The sequence below is a fragment of the Aphelocoma coerulescens genome, chromosome 7 (genome assembly GCF_041296385.1).
Source record: "Aphelocoma coerulescens isolate FSJ_1873_10779 chromosome 7, UR_Acoe_1.0, whole genome shotgun sequence".
NCBI classification, from domain to species: domain Eukaryota; kingdom Metazoa; phylum Chordata; class Aves; order Passeriformes; family Corvidae; genus Aphelocoma; species Aphelocoma coerulescens.
The window spans coordinates 37,347,724-37,372,655 of record NC_091021.1 but is presented as its reverse complement, the minus strand read 5'-3'; positions in this window follow the sequence as shown (position 1 = coordinate 37,372,655).

Sequence of the window (24,932 nt, the reverse complement as noted above, 5' to 3'; positions counted from 1 at the left end):
CCAACCATTTACCTAAACATACACCTTTGTTTCCAAACAAAAATCTTCTGGTAGAGAAAGCAACTAAGCCCACCAATCAAATATTCAAAACTCTAATCATGATGTCAGTCCTCATAATTAATCTTTCCTCATTAAACACTTTTATCAACACTTTCTCAAGCAGCTCCACGTCCCTGTGTGCAGACAAATACTCTTATGTCTACCTTAATGTCTTTTATGTCTTAGAAAAATCTAAAAAAAGAATTCAATTTGGGTATTTAGGGATAAACTTTGGGACACTGCAATAGGGCTGTTGTCTTTGCTATGCTATAACTTTTTTATTCTGAATTCCAACTCTTTCTATTCCAAACACATTTACCTCATCTGTTAAAACTAAATATTCCTTTAGCAGCGGCCTCAAGAGGCAGTTTTTGGTCTGCAGTGCATTGATTTCAGCCTTCTGGCTGTAACGAATTTATTTCTGGTTCCATGTAGTTCCTGTGTTCAAATATTGGGTGTAGATTGCCTTAGTTAGCAGCCTTTGTCAAGAAATACTCCATAAAGTAATGTTAATCATTATTCTGCCTTCGTTTCGCCACGTATTTAATTTACAATAGATTACTGCAATGACTTCATTGCAGGTATTTAGAGTAGATTAGTAAATTCATTTGTGCTGATTGAGGCAGCATTGATTTGTGATGATTGGTTCCATGGAATATACATCTGACCTGCAAAAGTATAACCGTGCCAGGGCTGTCTTCCTGTTATAATTGTATGGGCTTCTTCATTGGGTTATGTGGACATTATTGCAATTGAGCTAAAATAGGTCTGTTTTTCACTGTGCACAGTTTAGTCATGCATCAATACATTTTTAATTAAAAGTGTATGACAGGTACAATGGTAGAGTACTCCAAATAATTTTCTAAAGCAGGCTGTTCCCTCAAAGACAGGTAATCAGAATCTGCCTCAGTTCATCAGGGGATGTATAGTTTTTTATTAAGATACACGATTAAGCATCCAAAAACTTGATGCTAAATTTTCAGATTTTGGTTTCAAGCATTGTACTGTGACTGTTTCAAGTTTATAACAGCAAAGTGAGGCATTCTTCTTGACAGGAGGAGAGGAAGAGCTTCCTGGACAACTTGAGTAGCTCATTGTGTAGTAACAGCCAACATTTGGATCACCTGGCTGGCTGCATGTCAGGGATGGAACCACAGCTGGTGGATCCAGTAATGGCATGGGGAGATCACTGGGACAAGGTCACTGGGGCAGCACTGGAAAAGGGATTGTTACTTCTCCTCAATTTCCTTACCTAACACCATCTAAGGACCTGGAAGAGTGTGTCATGTCAAAACATGAGGAATAATGAGAAGTTGACTCATGAGACCCACAAAGGGTGGGGCTGCCCCTTGATCCCTGGAAGTGTCCAAGGCCAGGTTGGATGGGGTTTGGAGCACCCTGGGATAGTGGAAGGTGTCACTGCCCATGGCAGGGGGTGGGACTGGATGATATTTAAGGTTCCTTTCCAACCCAAAACATTCTGGGATTCTATAACTCTTGTGGGGCAGATCGTGATTTACCTCAGTAACGCAAGCAGCTGTGGAAGGATTTTCCCACTGAAATGATTTTAGGATGGCTGGATTAGATGGATGATTTTATAAGGATGTAAAGGTGTCATGATGATAAAAAAGCTTTACCAGCCATTTGTCTCACTCTGCCCTAAATACCAGAGCTGATGCTGGGACCTGGAAAGGCTGAGAGTCTTGACGTAACAGGGAGTTGACAAAAGCTGGATGAGGTTCCAGAGTGTCCTGAACAATGTCAGTGTGGCTGTAACATAGGAATAGGTAAAAACAATTCTGATTCTGTGCCTGTGCATTCACCTTGTCTCAGGGTTGTCATCACAGTGATGGTAGAAATCTGGTATAAAAACAAAATGAAAGGCAAATATTGATTTTGAGGGTAGAGAACATAAAGAATTATATACATATGTCTATATGAGTAGAGAAATAAGATTTGGGCACCTAGAATTTAAAAAAAAAGGTAATTAAAGATGAAATATTTTGCCTTATTTTATTGAATGAATTTAAAAATCATCAAAAGCCTTTCTTCTTTTTAAGGCAAACCCAAAAATCTCTGTTCAAATTCATTGCTCTGATAAATGTGAAATAAAAGGACAAAGATGCCTATTTATCATTTCTCCTGTTAACATTTGCTACAGTTCCCTCTCACTATTTTGCCAGACAAAGGCAAAATGATGAGTGGTGTTTCTGTGTCCTGATATTTGGGCAAATTATGATTCTGGTTGTGTGAGTGGTATAGAAAAGCTGTAGATACTCTCCCTACCCACATAATATTTCTCTAGTTCTGAGTGTTTAATGAGAGCACCCTGGAGGAGTTTCCCTGATTCTGGTAGATTAAGGGTCATCAGTTTTATTTCTACGTGAATTTTAGCATGGTATCCTTATTCAAAACCTTCCAATTTTCCTTATTTCCTTTTTTTTGCTCCATTTAACAACCACAGTATTTACAGGAATGTTACCACCACTTCTACTGGCTACCAGAGGCAGTTGGGGTTTCATCTGCTCTGTGAACCAACACAGGTTTGGCCAGCAAAAGGTGATGGGGTTGTCCTGTGTTTTACTATTTTTCCATCATGAAAATATCAGGAATAAAGTAATTCACAGCTGTAGCTTGTTCATGTTCCAGGATAACACTGAGGCGTTTTTCAGATAAATAAGTTGGTACCAATTTTGGAAGAGTTCAAGGCGAGTTTGGATGGGAGTCTGAGCAACCTGGTCTGGTGGAAGATTCCCTGCCTGTGGCAGGGATTGGAATGAGATGAGCTTTAATGTCCCTTCAACCCAAATAATTCTATTATTCTCTGATTGGGCTGTTCTAATTATCTTTCCTGTAGACGTTGTGGCCTGGAAGGCCACAAGAAACACAACCAGCTGTGATTTGTAACTGCTTTAAAAAGCTATCTCCTGGCTGTAATTATACCATGGTGACTGGGGGAGGAGAATACAACATCCTTAAAAAATTACTTTCCACTTAGCTAAGTATATGAACTCTATCACTCATTAATAGTAAATTAGTGGATGATTTTTGCAGGAAGTCATTAGAGTACACGCTTGAGGTTTTGGGTGGCAGACATTGCCGTGCATGTCTGGATTGTTAAAAATTCTTTCATTCCCATAGCTCTCAAATCAGAGGTTCTCAAGTAGGTTCTTAAAAAGAAAAAAATTACAAATGAAACACTTTGAATCATGGCTTTTGCATTCTTGTTATTTATTTTCTCACAGAAATGGAAGGTAAAAAATCATTGTAAGGTTAAATGAAATATTTGTTTTCCTTCAGTTTTCTGTATTAAAAATATTTCACTTTGAAACTGTATCTTTTATAAGGTATCAGAAATTATTTTAGTAATTTGCTTCCTAAATCATAGCTCAAATTTAATATAATTTTGTTTGCTCTAGTTCAGACATAGGAAGTGCACAGTGAGATTCCTTTCTGCTCCTAGTTGTGCTGTTGTAGTTACACTTGAAGTACGAAAGATTTAGGTAGGCTATCCTCCCTCTTTTTCCTTTTTTCCAGGTACATCACACTGAAAATAACATGGAAAACTTGGATTCAGTTTCACTCTGTGTGTGCCCACCTGTACCCACCACCTCAGAGAGCAAATAAACCCCCAAAACTCAGATCTGGATTTATCGGAGAATTCTCTCATCAGCTTGGAGAAATCATGTAACCTCCCCACGTCTCTGTGAGATGAAGATAACACATTATTTCTCTCCCTTTTTCTTGGTTTGACTGAAAATTTCTCAGGGCAGAGCTGCCCGGGCTGTGTCTGTGCAGAGAACATCGTACAATGAATCGGGAGTTCGGCTCCGGGCACATCAGCATTACTACAATGCAGATTAATATATTTTTTTTTCCTTCTTTCATTTCTTTAAAGAAGATACAATCTACCTCTGCTTGAGCTCTGCCTGAGGTATGAAACAAGTGTAAAAGTTCACGTTTTTAGCAGCAAGATGTTTCTTAATTAGAGCTCTTCTTATCAGTCGAGTTCTTTTAACCATTTAGATTTAAATTTAGTCAGGGTCTCCAATATGCCATGTTCTTTTAATTTTCCCCCCCATTATTAGTGTATCTAAATTATGTGCATTTCTTTGTGGGTTGCTGTGCAATAATTCTTCCTCCTAACTAATAATGGCAAAGGGAAGATGGAAAGGTACATTCTGCTCCTGATGTGATGAATATTAATTTGGTGCAGAGCAAACAAGATCTGCACTTGCAGGAGAACTTTGCCCATGACTTTCTGGAGCGGAGATAGATTTTCTACAGAAACCTCTAAACATGAAAGGACACCCCCCACCCCCCCACTCCCAGAGATCCAAGAAAACCCCTAATTAAATGAATTATAATATAGGGGCTATAAAATTATGTTTCTGTTCTGCCACAGCAGAGTTGCCAACCCTGGGGACATTGTGGAGCCAGTGATCAGACATATAAATGAACTCTGACTGTGATAACTTCGAGTCCTAACAGAGAAAGAACAGTGGAAAGTTTGCCAGAGAGGCCCCAGAGATAGGTCAGAATTATATAATGTGCATATATAAGACAAAAAACCCAGTGATTTTCTTCTTTGGTATGACAGCTTCCACTCGGAATGTGACTGCAGTGAAATTTGTTGCAATTGGGAGGCAAAAATAATGACTGCTGGTCAAATCTGGACCCTTGCATCAAGCCAGTCTGGCTGGGGATTTGCATGGATGCTGTTTGCAGGAGGTAGAAGCACATCAGAGCTGCTTTGTAGATATTGCTAAGCCCCTTAGTTCTCTCTGAACTAGGGGATTTGGAGCAGGGAATCCTTGGAATTGACACATTAATTTTCTCCCCTCCATGCCCTGTGCTCAAACTTCTGCTTGGGAAACATGGGGATCGTTGCCTTTCCTCCTCTTCATGGGTCCAGGGTATTCCTGCTCTGATGTGGAGCAGGATATTATCTTTGGGAAAACAAATTAGAACCAACCGATTACAAAATGAAACAATTTCTTTAAATTTTGTTAAAGGATTTTTCTGTGAAAGCTTTAGAGTTTTTTACAGATATTTAAATTATGTTAAAAACACAATGCATGTTAAAATATATCCCCAAATACATAGAGAATTGCCTATTCCTTAGCATCCCTGAAGTATTAAAAGGAAAGCAGTTCTTTTCTGACGTTGAAAACTTTTTGGAGTCCATCTGCCAAGTTTAGGGGCAAATTTTATCTTTGGATGTTCATCCCGAGCTGTTGTTGTGCTAACCTGGAGGGGTAGAGTATGCACTGAAATCCAGAAGACTGTCTTTATTTTGAACATTATTTACAAAGCCCATGAAAAAACTGACATTCATCAAAAGCTACGGCTTGGCCATGCTGAACATTTGCTTTGTTGTAGGGGAGAGTGGTCACTAATCCTTGATTGTCTTCTGAATTATTTGAGGACTTAACTATAGTTAAAATGTGACCTGAAACCAATGCCTTTAAGGGAGATGAAATTGCTTCGCTGCCACAGAAATACCAGTACAAGTCAAGAAAATCAGTTGCTCTCTCTAATCTCCTTTCCTTTGGAAACTTTGCTAATGAGATCAATTCCAGAGACAGTTGCCTTGATCCACAGTGGTAAAAGTCCTTCTGTCGGCAGCTAAATAAAGCAGGATAACCTAAAGCCATGTTCAGAACCGGGAGCGTAACGTGAGGTGAACAGACAACCTGGCTTTGCTGGGGCAATACCCATCCCTGAGTGTGTCACATTTGGTTTGACTGCTAAAAATGGCCCCTAACTGTGCTTTTACCAGAGCATCCTTCCCTTCTGTCCTGCTGCAAACCAGAAGCCTCGACCTTCATCAACGTGACGTGCAGTTCAGATGTGGGCCCAGCTGATTTTGTAACTCAGGGGGAGGTAGGAGGGAAGAAAGCAGTGAAAAATATTCCCTCTAGCCCAATCTTTAGGGGCTCAGCTGAAAAATCAGATCTTTGAGCGTATTGAGGGCTACTTGTCCACTCCATACCTTTCTGTGAGCTGTACCATCACCAAATATTTCTCTTAGAAAGAAGACATTTTGTTCAAGGTAGAAAAAAGCAGAACCCCCCCCTCCCCCAGACAGACCCTCTCTTTTCCTAGGTTAAAACTAGGAATGGGAATGTATTTTGGGGGGGTTGGAATTAGGTGATCTTTAAGGTCTCTTTTAACCCACACCATGGAATGATTCTATTAATCCCTGGTAAATCAGAGATGTGAGTCCTGGATTTTTCCCCCCACAAGTCTTCTGAGCTATTGGAACACTGCTGGAAGGAGCAAGAGGTACAAGGAGAATAAGCAGGAATTGTGAGTCTGGGCATCTGTTTGCAGTGGCCAGTGCTTTTGTGGTTAGGTCAGATCTAAAGGACTCTGGAAATGGTGCCTCTGCAGAAAAGTCAAAAGCTGGGACATCTTTTCCTTAGCAATTTTGCAGTGCAAGGAAGCAGAATTAAGGATGTTGATCGTGTTTTTCTCTAATAGCAGGCCTTTTATAACAATAAAGGTAACTCAGCATAGATTTTATAAACAGGTTTCAGATTAAGAGGGCAAAAGAATGCAAAGTCTTAATGATCTCATTCTTATCCACTTCTATCATATAATTCTGTGAAAAATTTTGGAATTTACTTACTCTGCATGTCTGCAATTCCAAGTGAAAAAGGTGGGTTTTTTCTTTCTGAAGTTTTTTTTCTCCTGTATGTCATTAATGAATTTTACCTCATTAGGAAATCCTTTAAAATGCTTGGATTGCTATCCTGAAGAATTAAGTCTTCCATTTATCGACAGAACATGTGCAGCTTTGGCACGAGGGGTGTAAATCCCCCTCTGCTTCCTGTCAAGGGTTTTCTGTCTTGCTGGGGAGAAGCACATCTAGAGAGGATTGCTCACACTGGGCAGACACCCTGACTCTGACCTGACTCCTGAGGAGAGTTAGCAAGAAGGGGGAAAAGGGTTTCATGATCTCAAGAAATATATTTTCTTTATTTTAATGGATTAGGGTACATTCCATAACCTTTTTTCTTTTCCTTCACTGGATTTTTTTTTTAAAGTTCTGTTGCATATTCTACAAATTCCTTTTAAGGTGACAGTGCCAACATTTTTGAGGTGTTCCTTGATGGTCAAGAGGATCCAAATAGGAATAATTTATTCATTTTGGAGCTGGTCAGGGAGTAAAAGAGAACAGCTTGTGTCCTAGTCTTTGTAAAAGTGAAATACACCTAAACCCAAATTTAATGCAAACAAAAGCTCATACAGAATTTTGGGCCACATTCTCGGCCACTCTTAATTGTCAGTGGTAACTTCAAGCCTGTAAAGTTTTAAAGATGTAAATCCACTGAACATCAGTTTAAAATGCCCCTAACTCCAAGAACCCCAGGGTTCAAGGACGCTCATGTGCATGGCTGAGATTAAGCCCCAGCTGATTCAAGGTAAATTAATCACCAGTACATTAGCAGAGGAAAGGAGCAGGTTTCCCAAGAAAATTCCCAAGAAAATTTCTGCAGCTAAAATGGCCTCTCTGCTCTTTCCCATTTTTTGGTTTCGATTATTGATTTTCTACTCTAAACACAGAGGTCAGTGCCTTCCTCTTGTCTTCTTCAAAAGCTGCGTGAATTCTGATGAATGTTTGATTGGTAACAAATGCAGAAGGTTTAGGGGGAAGAAATTACCTAATTAAGGCAAAGAAAGCTGAATCAAGGGGTAAAACTCATGTTTGTTACACCAGGCTCTAGTATTTATTCATTGCTTTAAACCACCTTTAAAATCAACATTTATTTGCAGAGACCTTTGGGGACAAAGACTCTGTTGGCCTGATTTGTGCTGAAACTTGGGAAAGCAAGCAGAGATATTTGTGGAGGAAGGGCAGCAGCTGAGAACAAACTGAGACATTTTTTACACGTGGGGTCTGAGATCCTGGGATGTAAACTTTGCTCTCACTGAATTAAACTGAAGCAACCCCAGGCTCTGTTCTGTAACTCTGCACAAGGGTGCAAATGAAGTATTTGGTCACTGGGCCAAAGGGCAGTTCTTTTGTGCTAATAAAAGTTTATTATATTGATCTGCAGGAGACAGCATCAGTCCCCAAATTTGTAGGTCCTGAATGTTCTGTATTTCTAATTATATTTCTAAATTTAAACATTTATGCTAGGAAAATACCCATAAGAAGAAGAGAGGATAATTGGCATCATACGAGTTAGTAAATTTGTTGGCTGATAATTGGAAAGACATTTATTATCAGTCCAGAGGTTCCATTTTGCTGTAAATTCAGGCCTATTTTGTTCCTGTCAGATATGAGTTCACGTATTATTACATGACAGGCCTCTGAGTGAAATGATACATTTTCCTCCAGATCAGGCTGTCTGGCCTCAGCAAGTTTATTCAGGCAGTGGAAATCCCTTATTAAATACATTTTTCAAAACTTCCTGCAATACTGTTTATTTATAGATTACAGGGGAGATAATCAGTGCTTTCCACTCATATTCGCTTAGTTCTTCCTAATGATACCTAGTCACACTCAGTCATGGTCATGCATACTCTGTTCCACTCACAGTAAATTCCATTCACAGTAAATTTGAATTCACACTTCATAGTCAATCATTTAACTCATTCACATCAGTCACACTGAATCAATACTCCCTCGCTCCCTTTTTTTTAAATGCTCATTCCTTTCCTTTCACATTTACTCTTAAACATCTGCAATCATCCTCGTTTGCTTGGTGTCTGTCCTTAGAGCAAGAACGTAGCTGTCATTAGTGGTAAACCCTCCGTAGCTCAGAAATTAAGAGGGTTATTGCAGGGCCACACAAGCACTGGAGAATCAATCACAGGTGCTGCTCAAATTCCTTGCTGAGGGCAACAAACCTGAGGGGATGTCGTGCTCCTTATTTTTGGGGTGGGAATCACACCCACGAGCATGTTACCTCATTCCACACAGAGTAACCTCGTGTGTGAGGTGCATCCCTGAGCCTCAGGTTGCTTGTTTGGTCGCCCTGGGGATGCACAACAATTCAGTGGAGTTGATGCTGCCTTTACTTTTTTTTTTTTCTTTTTCCAATTTATTTTGATTCTAAACAAAGGTGAAATACTGTGAAAGCAGGATGGGAGGCTGAGGACGTTGCCATGGTCAGAAATCATGGAAATGAGTTGTGTGGTGAGTGGAAGAGGGTTTATTTAATAAATAGGATTTTCTAGAATTTTATAGTTGCCAACTCTTTTGCCTCCATGGTACATCTGAAACCTGGCTCAGGAGGGAACGAACCCACACCCTGTTCAGGTAGACTTGGTCCAGTGTCCCTGGTGTCAGGGAGCTGCTTCATGCAGGACAGAATGGGGGGCAAAAGGGATTGCAGATATATTTGTGCCTTCTTTTCCTTCCAGATGGCATCAGGCAACTATTTTTCTGTGAAGGCTTTGATGTCAAAATGCTGAAGATACCTTAAAGCTCTAAATTTCCCTTGGAGTATTGCAGCAGGGAAGTCACCAGGAAGATATCCTGGTTTTAAGGGCTAGGGTGTGCAAGAATATTAATTCAGATATTTTAACCAAGTATTGAGTTTACTGATGAGGAAGATATTAATTTTCTTTTATTTTTTTTCTCCTTTATTTCTGTCTATATAAATAATTGCCAGCTGAAAAAAACAGAGGTTGTATTTAACCCAAGGACACCACTCCATCCCCATTGAAAGCTGGATCTTATAATTTATGAGTCCACAAAAAGAGTGGTAAATGGGCAAAAAAGGGCAAGGAGGCTTTGAGGAGATTGCTGGAGCAGTACTGGTGGGCAAATCCTTGTGTGCAAAGCCTCTCGTGGCCCTCATGAGTGCTCCAAAAGGGGGAAAGACAAGCCAGCCTTACTCACAGCATATTGTGACTTCCAGGGCAAGGAAAAGGAAACTATTGCATTGAATTAATAGCCTTGTGTTTGGGGACAAAAGAGCACATCCCATGAGACGTAAAAGGATCGTATCTATCATCCTGAGATTGGCCTAGGAGGAGAGAAAGTACATTTGATAGACTATTATCCTAATTTCTGTCCTGAAAATCATGGGGTATGGACAGTAGAGCATCAGCTGTTACCTCAGAGCCGCAAACCTGAAGTAAAAGGCTGTAACTGGGCTTTTCTTTTCTTTTCTTTTCTTTTCTTTTCTTTTCTTTTCTTTTCTTTTCTTTTCTTTTCTTTTCTTTTCTTTTCTTTTCTTTTCTTTTCTTTTCTTTTCTTTTCTTTTCTTTTCTTTTCTTTTCTTTTCTTTTCTTTTCTTTTCTTTTCTTTTCTTTTCTTCTGTTATTTATCCTTAAGAAAGAAAGAAAACAAGACAATTACATGCTCTGAGGAGTCACAATAATCAATAGCAGAAGGCAGCAGGGAAATGGGTCTGGATAGCTGAGGCCTGAAGGGAAGGAACTCGATGCTTTCAGGACACTCAGTTTTTGGGGATGAGCAGCAGAGCTGGGGAGCAGCAGAACCCCACATGGCACCAGGTATGGGGGCATGGCAGAGAGGTTCAGGTGGGATTAAATTAACATTTTCAGGCAGGATAGGACTGTAAAGTTAACAGTGGAGGGTCACTCTGTGTTTTCTGGTTTCTAGGGCAGCACCAGGGAGATTTTATGGCTCCTTTTTTTACTCCCTTGTTAAATTTGTACCCTGGCAATGATAACGAAATGAGAAAAGAAGAGTTGACCCATAAGCAAGAAGTAGTGGACAACTCCTGTAATGTCTATATCAATAATTCCTTTCACCCCCACCAAAATATTCTTTTCACCCTCTAGTTTTTTTTGTTTTAAGGTTGGGTTATTTTTTTTAGCCACACAGTCCTTAAACAAAGATTTCTGTGTCAATTAGTGGGGTGCCTTTGGACTTTGGTCCCTCAGTGGGTGCTTAGCAGATGTTCACAGAAAAGCAAAGTTTACCCAAACATTTCTGAGGTTGGAGTTTGTATATACAGCCTCTCTCTTTTCTTTCCAAAGGGTACCATATTAACAATTCTTTTCTCGCCAGTATAAATATTTTTCCTGCAATTAACTGCATAATGGTGCAACACAGATCCTTGGAGAGGGTGTACTTATCCACTACGATTTGAGTCATCCCTTTACGGTAGCACCCACCCCTGATGTATTAGAAATCAACTCAATTTTTATTGAAAAAACATCTAAATATGGGAATAATTCCCTAACCTGTTTATTTTGAAAAGTGGTTTTCCTTCTAACAACACTGCTGTGGTGAACATCTATTAGCTTTGCTTTACTTTGTTTTCTTTTCTTTTTTTTCTGAGTCATTCTTTGATTTTCAAAACATTTTGGTCATCCACAGACTCCAAGTCTCCTTCCAGGAGAAACACTGAAGAATCAAGTGCATCTTTCCTGCCTTTTAAAATTACCCTTCAGGGCAGTGCACACACAGAGTGACCCTGGCTTTTGACAAACCTTTGCTGAACAAAATGTAACAAGCCCTGTATATTTTGAGCAGCATTTTCTATTCTGACAGAGACAGCTCGGTAGCATTTGATGTCTGCTTGCTGGTCATAGATAATGGTGCATCTTGGGACCATTGTCATCCCTGTCAATAAGACGGCCTGGGGGGACGTTCAACAAAGCTACCTTTTGATTCACCGTTTTCCCTTCCTTCCCAAGACATTTGTAAGCCTGTGGTCAGCCAGGTCACTTTATTTCATCCTGATGTGCCTTGATAATAGCATCATGTCTAACAAAAAATTTTGACAGACCATCGATGTGTGTTTCTTTGGTTCCTGGGTTGTTTTCTATGCCTCCTCAATGTCAAAGAGGCTTTGAAACCTACTGATTATGTTTGTTTGGACTGAATTTGACAAGATTCCTATTCTTTGAAGCAATTAAGCTCCTGAGGATGGATCTTGGGATTTGAGCTAATTTTTTTAGCAGTGCAGGAAGCAGCCAGAGCATATCCTATGCTCTGGCTTTTTTTGTTGTTTCAAGGTTGTGCTTTCATTCCACCTTTAGAAATACCTCAACCCAAAGGAAACTTTTAAGCTTTAGAAGAAAATCAAAAGGAAAAAAAACAAAAACGTGCAACTTGAAACGAAAAGTTTTGCATATGTATAAGTGTATTTTATCAGAAAATGGCAAGTTTGGCAAGCTCAGGTGGTGAAATCTCTGCAGAATTTAACTGTTCTGAGGCCACAGGGGCTGTCCACTTGCAGAACAGATTTTAGGAGCTAATCTATGCTTATGAAGAGATGGCAAATAAAGTATTTTGCTCAACTGCCCACAGATAACAGCTCACAACCTGGCTTGCTTATTGTTTAAATAATTTGCAGGCAATTTAGTGTTTTACAAATGGAAATTAGCAGCGTTTTTTTGTTTTATCAGTTAGCTAAATTGTTAAATGCCGTTGCTGGAGTTCAGCAAAGCATCTCCAGAGCTACACAACCATTTTTTTTGGCAGTCACAGATGGAAGTTTGCATCCTGCCCCTGTAGCAGTGGGCATGCAGCACACACACTTTTAATTGGGTGAGGGCTTTTCTTTTTTTCTTTGGCAAATAAAGATGAATTTATCACAGTTCACGTGATACTAAAAAAGGCAAAAGGTAATTTCCTGCTACAGGAAAGAAAAAAACCCAAAAAGGCCTTTCCTTTCTGTTCTGTGTTTTAAGGTGTTTTTGTTGCCTTTAAATGTATTTAATTTGAAGTCTTTATCCTTTATCACTGCACAGTGGAAAGGACCTTCTGTTTTGTAAATAACCATCAGGAAAAAGTCACCTTTTTTAGTATTTGAAGACATTTAAAGCCAGATCTCACCTTATGAATGGAAATCTGGAGGTGCCTGGAAGTTTCTCAGAGTCTGACAGCAGCTGGGCAGGGATTTTTGCCTTTATGTTGTGGAGAAGCTTCAGGAACATCAGGACTGGTCCAAATCCACTGGGATAAGCAACGTTTGAAGCTCAGCTTTCCATTCTTTCTTGGGAATTATCAGTGAAAGGAAATAAATCTGAGGTTAAATCCCAAAGCTGGAGTGACCAGCTGCTATTCAGGGTGTACCCACACCTGCAGCACGTTCCTGCCTCCCCTCCCACCAACGCCCATTCCAAGCTCCATCTTCCAGGACTGCTCACCTTCCAGCGTGGTTCTGCCTCTGGCCTCTACGAGCAGTGGAGGCAAAATCCCGTGCCTCAGTTTCCCTGGAGATGGAAGCAGGATGTAAGTATTAATCTCCCTTCCAAAGGGATTTGATATCTCTCATTATCAAAGCACTGCTGTGGGTTGGTACAAATGTAAACCAGACTATGTTCCTTTTGATTAGAATTTGTATTTAGTTTTAATATTATGACTGAAATGACAGCCTCTCATTTTCATACATTTCTGCTTTCATTCCCAGTTATTATTTAGGTTATATTACCTTCAAAACATGTTTTTATGGAGTTATAATAGCTATAGATGAAAATGAGGCTAATAGGTACCTACTGTAAATTTATGCATTTTTCTTGCTCATAACCCATCAAAATTGCAAATTTTCCCAAGGAATTAATCTCCTTTTGCTTTTGGCCAGGATCTTCCCTTTCTCTCCCACATTCTGAGTCAGGATAACAATTTCTGTGCACGAGATGCCCCCAGAGCTGTGTCTGAAGGCGTCCAAAAAAGTATCAGAATGTAGAAGAATGGATTGGTTTTGTTTTCTTTTCACTGGTAATTTTTTCAGGAATACAGTATTTCCGTGGAAATATTGCCAATGCTTTTCTGGCTTTCATATTCAGTGCCTTTCTGTCAGGCTATCTATAGTTCTTCAGGGCAGTATTGTCTAGTTATTCTTTCATATTAAATGACTGGGTTATTACTTTTACGTCTTTAGAATATTTCATTTTACTGATTTCTCCATATTAAAAAGATGATAAATTATAGCAGCTATTAAGGGCCCAATCCTGAATTCTTAATGTAGTCATTTCCATTAAAGTTCCCCCTGACACAGATTTATAGGGAATCTGATAAATTTCTGCTTGGCAAATTCCTAGAGAAACTACAGAAACCTGAATTAAATTAGTCTGTTAAAATAATCAACATGAGCCCAATCTTGTCAAGTAAGGGAGAGATGAGTGTGTTCTGTTCGTTGCAGAACAGGAGTTAATGACTAATTATGAAGCACCAAGATGGGAAAAGTGCAGTGGGATTTCCAGGCACATGAGGGATTTAGGACTGAACCCTATTTTTGCTTTAAGTCTTACTTGTCCGCAGGGTTTTTTCCTCACATTTCTAATCTATTTTCCTCTACTATGAGAAAAATGTAGAAAGATTAATTTCTCTATTAATGAAAATTCTGGAATAGTGCAGGACACAGAATGGGCTCTTCGTGGATGGGGTTTGAGCACAGGATGTGTGGATTCCATGGTGATGCTGACTCACTTTGGGTCCCTTGAGCTGGACCTGGAGATCATCAGCATTAAAATGGGGTTTTCCATGACTGACACAGGGCTCTCATTTTGGCCTGCAAAGACATCTTCTAGGAACATCAAAACCAACAATTCACTGCTTTTGCTTTTTGGAGCAAACCTTCCCAAGCCAACAAATGGATAAACCTCCAGAATTTCGGTTTGAGGGAATTTTTTTCATATAATTAACAAATGAGTAAGTTAATGAGCAAAATAATACCCTCCCACCTCTTCGTCCTTGAGATGCAATAAGGGTGTGATGCCATTGAGGCAAAAATCCCCAATTTTCCTTCTAGAGCCTTTCTTATGATATGGTGAATAGTTTTTTGAATGTAAATATCAACACAAAGTGCAGTCCTATCAATTTTCAAATGATTCAAATGCAAAGCACAGGTCACAAATGCCAAAGCCTTTATTTGTGCCATAACCATACTGGAAAAAATTACATTTTATGAACCCCCTAAGGTTCATTTAAATATGTGTTGTCTTGCCATGTCGAGTGATGCCTTGAGAGGCCTCCTAGAAACAGAGACTTGACAGGAGTAAGGGAATAAAGGGAGGTATTTATTGGAAAGGCCTTCAAAGGTACCCCTGGGGAGCCAGAGGCCATTCTCAAAATGGACCCCAAGTTCTTCACACTTTTATAGGTTGGGTTCATTTGCATTGCAGGGTTAATTCTCCAATTAAAGCTTCAGTTAATTATGTAATTCCCCTCCACTTGCCCCCCTTTAGAGGCTCTTTGGTTTATATTTTTGGGCCTGGGACAGTCTGGGTGTCCTTGGAGAGCAGGCCCAGAGAGGCTTTGTTATGTCTGCCCGGCACAGAGAGCAGAATTAACAGGCTACAAGAAACTCAGGAGTTACACACTGGGCAGTGCAGTGATTTGAAAAATAGAAAAGTTAAAACCTAAGGCATCACAAGAATGGCTCTTGCTCTATATAACTTTCTAAGCAGCAAAATGTTGTTTTCAAATTTCTTCTTACAATTTTTTGATGACATAAACTGTTTTAGCCATAATTTTTTATTTTGAATTACACTTCGATTGGTCCCCACTGGAGGATATACTAAATGATGTATTTAACCAAACAAAGGTTCTATCTGTATTTAGTAGACTACTATAATATTTCTCCTTTTCAATACTATATTTTTATTACTTGGACCATCCTGTTTTTCAAGAGTATGGTGATTTTCTGAAAACTTCCCAGCAAACCAAATTCTATGTCCTTTGAACCTAATTCTGAGCAATTTTGATCAGTTATCCTTATTCTGCCACTCGATTTTAAGTCTTTTAAATTGTGGAATTTCTCATTCTCTTCTGCCCTTTTTATTGTCATTTATTTCACAGGAAATTTTCAGATGCTCCATAATAAATTGGCCACTTAAAACATGTCAGGACAGAGCACAGGGGACAAACATGGATGAATTCAGTATTTTCATGGGTAACAGTTTGCTTTAATTAATACTAGAAAGCCAACAGAAAGACAGGAGGTGTTACTGTGCATGTTGCATTTTAAAATAAATGCTTAATTTTGAATATTAAAAAAAAAAAAAAAACAAAACAATTAATAAAATAAGAGCTTGTTTGGCCTAAACAGTATTTCTTTTTACCCCATTTTGCCATTCTAACTACTGAATTGACAAACAAATTCTTTTCTGATCTCTAGATAGGAATGATTCTTCCATTTCATGTTCTTTAACTTTGCTTCAGAAGAAACAAAGCACAAAGGTAGACTTACCAGTTTGTCAGTTTAATGAAGTACTTAATTGAACATAGGTTTCTTAGAAGGAGCTACATTTCAAGAAGAAAGAAAAAGTCCCCTCTAGACTAATAATTGTCTATGGCAGGAAAACCCTTGGCAGTGGAAGTAGGGATTTATCTTGAGTTGGAATGAATTTTCTCTGTCAATTGGCATCTGAAAAAAAAATCAGCAGGGAGAGTTAAGTGACTAAATAGTTCTCAAATGACTGAAACAAATGGATACTTTAATGAAAATCTTTTGAATGTCACTCAAAATTCAGTCCCTGGCGTGGTGGCTCAGATTTTAGGATACTGTACATATGTGGTGCTGGGTTGTTGCTTTTTCCTTTCAATCAATCTATGCTGAATTTGAGGTTTTGTTTCATAAAACTATATCCCATATCTGTTTGACTTACTTTGATCAGTTCCAAATGCTGACCATATTTTTGGTGTGTTTAGGAGGAACTTCATTGACTATTAGGTCTAAACCAAGGGTGGCTTTTTAATTATAATTTTAATTAATTAACAGCATCTCTGGGCTATGAAATACCCTTGAGCCTTCATGCATGGTTCAAGCCATCAGAATGAATTGGTTGAAATGTGGTTTTCAACCATCCTGGCTTTTATAGGGTATTAGTTTTGGAAAAAAATGTGTACTCTATAGCTTACTTTGGCCTGACAGTGTTTATCCTGTATGTTTGTAGAAATAAACAGGAAAACCCTTGAACACTAACAATCCTATTTGATTCTTGATGCTTCTTGGCAACTAATCACAACAACTCCTTGGTGAGGTCCTGTGTATGACATGTAAATATTTGACATAAAGGTAAAATATAGATATCTGAGCCCCTTATATATTTAATGATCCCAAACAATTTCTTGGACAATAGGCAAATAGCAAAATGTCACTTGTTTGGGAGAGGAGAGGAAAAAAAATCCATGAACAAGCTGTTCCTTTCTTATGTTTGCAGTTATTTTTCTTGTAGTAGCTGTTACATGTTGTTAATTAATATGAAGACTAAACCCATTCATTTAAGTGCTACATTTGTACAGACATTTAGCAAGGCCAGGTGTACTTTTATTTCTGTTTTTTTTTTGTCAGGATGAAGGTTTCTCTGAGAATTTCTGTGATTTTTTTGCTATCTTTCTCATCAGAGGCTCTCTCAGCAGCTCAGACACCTCTTTTCACCATCATCAGTTCCACCTCTTGTTGTGATGTTGGGCAGTCCAGGTTCAAGCCCTTTTTCTGCTCTGTGATACTGAGAATATTGCCTGAAACCAGTTCTGATCATGACCTGCAGAATTTTCTACCATCCCTAATAATTTTGCTTTTATTTAAATAAATGAATATTTTCTGTGCTCTCAGTAATTTCATACACCCTTTGCCACGCCCTAAGTCTGTCTTGATAATTGCACGAATTTGCACTTTGAATATATTTAGAGATTGAAAAATTGCAAGATACTTTGTCTTTTACCTGCTGGTAGAGAAAAATTCCTTACATTCCATCTTCCTTAACCTTCTATACCTCATGCATTGCTCTTCCACTTTCCCCGTTTGCCTGACCTCAATCTTTACAGAATCACAGGATCATTTGGTTTGGAAAAGACCTCTGAGATCATCAAGTCCAACCTTTGACTGATCACACTGTGTCAACCAGATCGTGATTCCCCCCCCCCCCCCCAACCCCCCCAGCTGCTGATGGACCTTTGGAAAATTTCTAATATTGATTGACTTGGAATGGGAAGGCTGTAACAGGTTTGTGGCCTGAATTATCCTCATATCCATTGGTTATATTCTGCTGCTGTGGAAGTGCCTCACAATCTTCTGCTCACCTGGTGGCTTGAAGTAGCAGATCCTCTCCTTGGTACCAGAATTCACAAGGATTTGCTGGTGCTTAAAAAATGTGTGGTTGTCCATGGAGAATTTGTTGGAAACTATTCCTTAGATGCTTAGAGGGAATTATAAAAATGAGTGATAATATAAGATCAAAACGAAACTTTCAACAGACTGGAGTTTCTTAAGGAAAAACAAAGCAGTTGGAAGGAAAAGGCTGATGTGTTTGAAGCCACAGCTAATGCAATAAGAAAAAAAAAAAAATTAAAAAGTCTTTGAAAGCATTGGTTTAGAACTGCATGAAGCTCAACAAAGAATTGCTAAGATGAAGAGTAGGAATTGTTGGATAATTACATTGACGATCTAGAAAACAAGCTTAGAAATAGAGGCTTGTGTGCTGTTGAGGAGTGCTGAGGGATGAGAGATTGGGGACCGGGAATTTTCCCCACCCCTATTTTGTCTCCGCTTTTTATGTTGCATTTTGAAGACGTATGGAACATGTAAATCAGCTGTGGCTGTCATTTGCTTTGAAATGCTGCACATTAGTTTCATTAAAGCTTTCAGAGAAGCCTCAGCCAGGAAGTCTTCCCAATGGAAACTTTGATTTGTATTATTTTTGGTGGCTTTATTTTTCCTTCCTAAAGGTTACTGCCACTGCTGGTTTAACGGTGTTTATGTGATCTTATAATAAGTGTTATCACTTTGTATAATTATTATGTGTGATTAATCCTGTTCACACTTGAAAGCTGTGGGTTTTTTTTTTAATTTTTTCATTTTTAACCGGAGGGTATGTCTTTAAGCCTTTGTGTTGTTCACTTATAATGATAGCTGACAAGAGTGATCATAAAGAGGGAGGAGGATGGAAACTGGAATAAATTGTCGGGTGAAGAAAGATTTCTGGGAATTTTTGTTTGGATTAGCATCTTCTATAGTAATTCTTGAGAAAAATGGTGGATGCAATGGATAGATCCCTGATAATTTGGTATATTGCATGGATTTCTGTAGCAATCAGGTTATGCAAGAGTTTGGAAGAAAGTGCATTGTTCGAATTTTTCAATGATCTTTTGGAGAAATTCAACCTGTTTTAAATGGGACCCTTAAAAAACCCCAACTTTTTAGCCTTTTTAACCTTTTAAATAGTGTGAATTGTTCCCAGCATGACAGACTGGGGGTTTATGATTGAGGGGTGTTTAGAACCTAAGATGGCAGGGGATAGGAAAGCAGAACTGCTTCTTTTTTTAGGCTAAATGGATTTACACCTGGGTCTACTCTCCATGGAGAACTTTGACCATTTCATAATGCTCTCCTTTAAAAATCATGATTATAGTCCGTTTGCTTGGCAAATTTTGTAAATTTTCATTACTGAGGATGGAACTTCTGTATGTTAATGAAATACCAGAAATCCCATTGTGACCAAAACCCCTCCAGAAGCAACAATGGTTGTATGGACACATCAAATGGTTCTCAACCTTCACCTACAGGTTTGAGTGCTTAAATTGGCTACAAATAAGGCGCTTTATAACAAATACTCTCTTGCTTTCTGAGAGCTAAAATCCACCTGGTTTGCAATTCTGTGCTTTAATATTCAGTCTTTGGACTGAATTAATTTGGGAGTTGAGAATTATTTTGATTTCTGAAGCTGTAATTGCTGCAAATATTAAAACTGGTATTTGTATTACTTGATATCATTGTAGAAATTGGTGTTTATTGTTATTTGCATCTGTACCACAAATGATTTGACTCTTTCAGTTAGAACAATGAACGAGCATGAGCACCCCAAATACAGACCAGGTCCCAGAGAAGCCAAAAGTGAGAGAATGCCTTTGTAAACACAAATGTTTTCTCATTTTAACTGACTAGAAAGTGAAAGGAATTATAACATATATTTATGAGTACAGTGACGCTGCTCTTTTATTTAAATGCATTTATATGCCTTTTTTAATATATATAACACCTTCATATTGACTTCAGATGTCAAGCAATTCAAAATAACATTTACAACTTTAAAAGCTAGTTAAAATTCCCTAGACCTCTCCACAGTTTCCATACTCCAGGAGCCTGAACTATTACAAAATACATTAAGGGAGATATCCCCCCACATTAATGAGCAGTCAATATTTCATATATAATTGTTTCGTATGTAACTGTAGGTAAAAATAGCTAATCCCCACAACCAGATTAAACCAATTAACTTGGAATGTGTGGTTTTCAAAAGGGCTCTGGCAATTCAAAAGGGCCAACGATGTGATGAAGTGAGAGACAAATATATTTGTATTTCCTTGAAGAAACATTTATTTCAAAGTTGGTTATAATATTAAATATTACTTAGAGGGGAAAAAAAGGTTTTAAGGAGGAGATTTAAGAGAAGTGTGTGAAAAGTTTGGAGAAACTTTTTCTGGCACATTTTAATGCCTTTTTAAAATATACACCAGTCCCATGATTGTCTGGCATTGATTTTATTCGTCCCTTTGTGGCTGTAGATTGTTCACTGCACTTTCAGACCAAATTCTGTCCACTTTGAGCCAGGTTGGGAAGTGTGATTTGTGCAGAAAGGGTATTAAGTTCCTAATATCTGTAATATTTATGGTATCATCAAACTTAGATTATAAAATTGTTTCAACTCAGATAACGTTTAACATTGATTTATTGAGCTTAGCAACCTGACCAGCTCCTTAGGCATAATGTAAAGAAATGTAAGAAGGAGGGGAAATACTAGGAATAAACATATTTCTATTTGAAGAAATTATAGCCTTCAATTATTGCAGTCTATTAAATATGGAGAATTTCTCCATTTTTTACGCTGACTGTAGTTTGCTATTCTCACAGGACAACAAAAAGATTAGCTACAATCTGAAAAGAAACTTCACAGTTTGGAACTGGAGTGTGTAACAGCCACAGCACTTCAATCTAATGATAGCAAAGTTTAGTCCACAATAGGGAGATCATTAAATGAACATTTGTAATGATAATTGTTAGAGAGGGCTGACCATCAGGAAGGTAAGGAGTGGAGATCAGAAAATTCATAGAATCCCAGTAGGGTTTGGGATGGAAAGGACCTTAAAGCTCATCCCAATCCACCCCCTGCCATGGGCAGGGACACCTCCCACTAGGATGGGGCAGCCACAGCTTCTGGGAAACCTGTGCCATGGCCTCATCATCCTCACAGCCAGGAATTCCTTCCCAATCTCCCATCCATCCCTGCCCTCTGGCAGTGGGAAGCCATTCCCTGTGTCCTGTCCCTCCAGCCCTTGGCCCCAGTCCCTCTCCAGCTCTCCTGGATCCCCTTTAGGCCCCTCTGAGCTCTCCCTGGAGCCTTCTCCTCTCCAGGTGAACACCCCCAGCTCTCCCAGCCTGGCTCCAGAGCAGAGGGGCTCCAGCCCCCAGACCATCTCTGTGGCCTCCTCTGGACTTGCTCCAACAGGTCAACATCTTTCTTGTGTTGGGAAATGTTTAGTTTAATCTTCCCTGACCTTGCAGAGCTGTTGGAGAGCTCTTCTAATCAGACATGTGTGATCCATTTCCAGGCTTTAACTGCAACAATGCTGAGATTGTACCATTTGCTGACCTGTGTGCCTGAGGAGTTGGTAAATCTTCAGTTCCTTGATAGAAGTTGTCAAATCCTATCTCATTTCATTTTCATCCTGGACAGAGGATATAAGTTTCAAATCACAGCCTGTCTTATTAGTGGTTGACCGTAAAAACGAACTCTTTATAAGCACTAACTTTTGTTATGCCAAGATCAAAACCACAAACACAGGTTGGGGTGATGTGAGTTGCTTCTCCCATTGCCTATCAAGCAGAAACTAAATCCAGCAAAAACATTTCATGTGCTCCACAAGCGACTCGCTAATTCCAAATGATGCATCAATAACACAATCATGGCTGCCTTTTCTTAGAATTATGGTTATCTGTTTTGTACTCAAAATATGCACACGGAGCAATTTCATCTGTGAGAACTTGGGAAAATTATATTAATCATCATAACTGAGTACAGCTTCTTTCTCAGCATGAGTCATAAATATCTTTGAGCATTAAACCTCTTTACAATAACATTAATTTAATCTATAAGAGGACACTGTATGCAATAAATTCCATTTACAAGTCTGAGTGGGCAAGAGAGAGAAAGCTGCAGCTTATTTTTGAATTTATTTTTTTATATACTGGAGATTGGGAAACAATGCCCCAAAAGAAGTTTCCCTCAGCCTGAAATACATAGGACTAGGAAGGGAAACAGAGCTTCCTGATTGATTTGCCTCTGTGCTATTGCTTAGTTTGCTGCCAGTCAGAAGCTTATATAGCTTAAAAGATTGTTATTGATTGTTCAATTTGGTGTTCATATATTTAAATTTTATTCAGGTTAGAGTGATGTTGAAAATTGGGGTCCACATGCTAGATTGCCAGCACAGTGGTTGACAACACAAATGTTAAAATACAATAATCCTTGTAGTATAAAATGGCCATTGACAGTCTAATTTCCATTTTGTGGTTTATGGCCTCTACTGAATATCTGATAATGTAATTATGCTTCGGTAAAGAATGAATCCTCTCTGGTAAACTGAGCTGTGTATGCAATGCCAATGTGAATTAAATAAAGTGACATCAAAGCTCAGTCAGGGTTTATTTTAGGAGCACATTTTTAAACATTTACTATGGTTTGTTCTACAGTAATGCCAGGGAGCAGATTTATGGCTGTTAGCATATTCATGTTGAAGAAATGTGTTACTTCATTCTTTTAGCCCAGGAGAGCAAACAAAACAGCTTCAGTAAAAGTGAATGCTGCTCTGTGGCTTAGGTATGAAAGTTTTCAGATGATGCCACCACCAGCCTCCCTCAGTAGCACAGAAAGGGAAGTGGCAGCTGTGCAGTTGGGAAATTAAAACGTAAAGAAAACTCCCCCAAATTATTTACATGCCCCACAAATGAGACACCATTTGTTTCTTGGCAGTAGGTACACGACCAGCTTTTCTGCTTGGCTCTTTTGCTGCAGGGTTTATAAATGTATAGGAATATACAATATGATCCTACGGTTAAAGAATTTCCCCCTTTTAAATTCCAGTTGTCAAGTTTTGTTATGCTGTTTATAATGCAGTGAATTATGCTCTGTCCTATCCCATTCACTGCTAGCATAATGCAACTTAACATCAGGCCACATAACAGAATATGACAGTTAAAATTTAAAAGTACCCTCATTGTATTTGTGAATTGAATACTCAACTGCGTGATTTAAAGATGGACTGGCATCTTGACTCCAGAAACAAGTAATGTTACTTGAATGCATTTTTTTCCCCCTAATATATTTGCATTGCCGTTTTGACCTTCTTTCCAAGAGGAAAAAAAATAACCCTAAGCAACTGGCATGTATTGACATGGAGGTATTGAAAAGTTAGCGTGATGCTGCAGACATGTTTGGAGGAACTTCTGAAATCATGAATTTGATGAGATAGACTGAATCAGAATGTCACTTTATCATGTAAACAGCAGGGAGAGAGCCAAGCCTCACATGTGGATTTTAAATGTCCCAAAGCATTAGTATAAAAAATCCAGGGCCTGGTTCCACCCGCGATAAAGAGAGGTGTCAAATCACATCATGGTTTATCCTTCCAGCCTCGCAAGGATCGGCGCTGCACAGCACGGATTTAGAGCAGCTTGACAGATCCTTTAGGACCTGTCAATGATTCACGAGTCAAAGGTCAGCCCCTCCATCTCACCTGCTCTTTTCTGATTGCCAGAGCTCTTGGCCAATAAGGAAACCTCTGGATTTCTCCTCATACTTGTATCAACATAAATAATTTGCTGTTGCACCTCAATTCCCTCTGCTTTCCCCTCAATGTGCTTTGCTTTGCTTTGAGTGCTCTCAGAGTCCATATCCAGAAGCCCACCTGCTTCACCCTCCAGCCCCAGGAGGCACAAGAAGAGAGCAGCAGCTCCCCCAGCTCCTTAGGAAGTAGCAGGTACATGAAATAGGATTGGATAAAAGCACAAGCACATTAAATACAAGCATCACCCTGCATGCCCATCCCTGGGCTGGCTCTCCCCTTTCTAAGGTGAAACATGGATTTGACTCCTTGGGTAAAGACAACATCTTTGGAAGGAGAAGATGGAGGTAGCACATGTGCAAAGGCTTGGCTGGTTGTGAAACAATGTCCTCTTGTAAATTATACATGTCCATATGAAGATGCTATAAATATACATTTACTGTAGGAGTGTCTCTCCTGTGTTGCACTTGGGTTGGTAACTTCTCGTATGAGAATCATCACAGAGTCATAAAATTCCAGAATGATTTGGTTTGGAAGGCACCTTAAAGCCCATCCAGTGCCACCCCTGCCATGGGCAGGGACACCTCCACTATCCCAGGCTGCTCCAAGCCCTGTCCAGTGTGGCCTTGGACACTTCCAGGGATCCAGGGGCAGCCGCAGCTTTTCTGGGCACCTGTGCCAGGGCCTCCCCACCCTCACAGGGAACAATTTCTTCCTAATATCTAACTTGAACCTGCCTTCTTTCAGATGAGAAAGAGCAGGTTCAGAAAGAGCTGAGATGAATGCATTTAGATTGCAGACGGTGGAGGTAGCCAGTGAGACAGTATTAGTCAGCATGTTCGTGGTTTAGTCACTGTTATAAGCATTACAAATATTAGTTATTATTTTTTATTACTTATGCAATACTTATTACACTGTGCAAGACATTTAACAAACCACATAAAAGGCAGGGCTGCACCACAGAGCAATTGCTGGATGGACTTGCAGTGTGATAGATTGCTATTAGCTACTTGTTTTTGTTTCTTTGTGCTGAAAAAATTCCTAAAGGTCCCAGCCAAGGAGACCTCAGCTATGCTTGGCACTGTTCAAACACACCATTAAAGAAAGTGGTCTCAAGATAGGGAAAAATCAAGGATGGTGATGTCAGGATCTGCTCCTAGAGTATCTT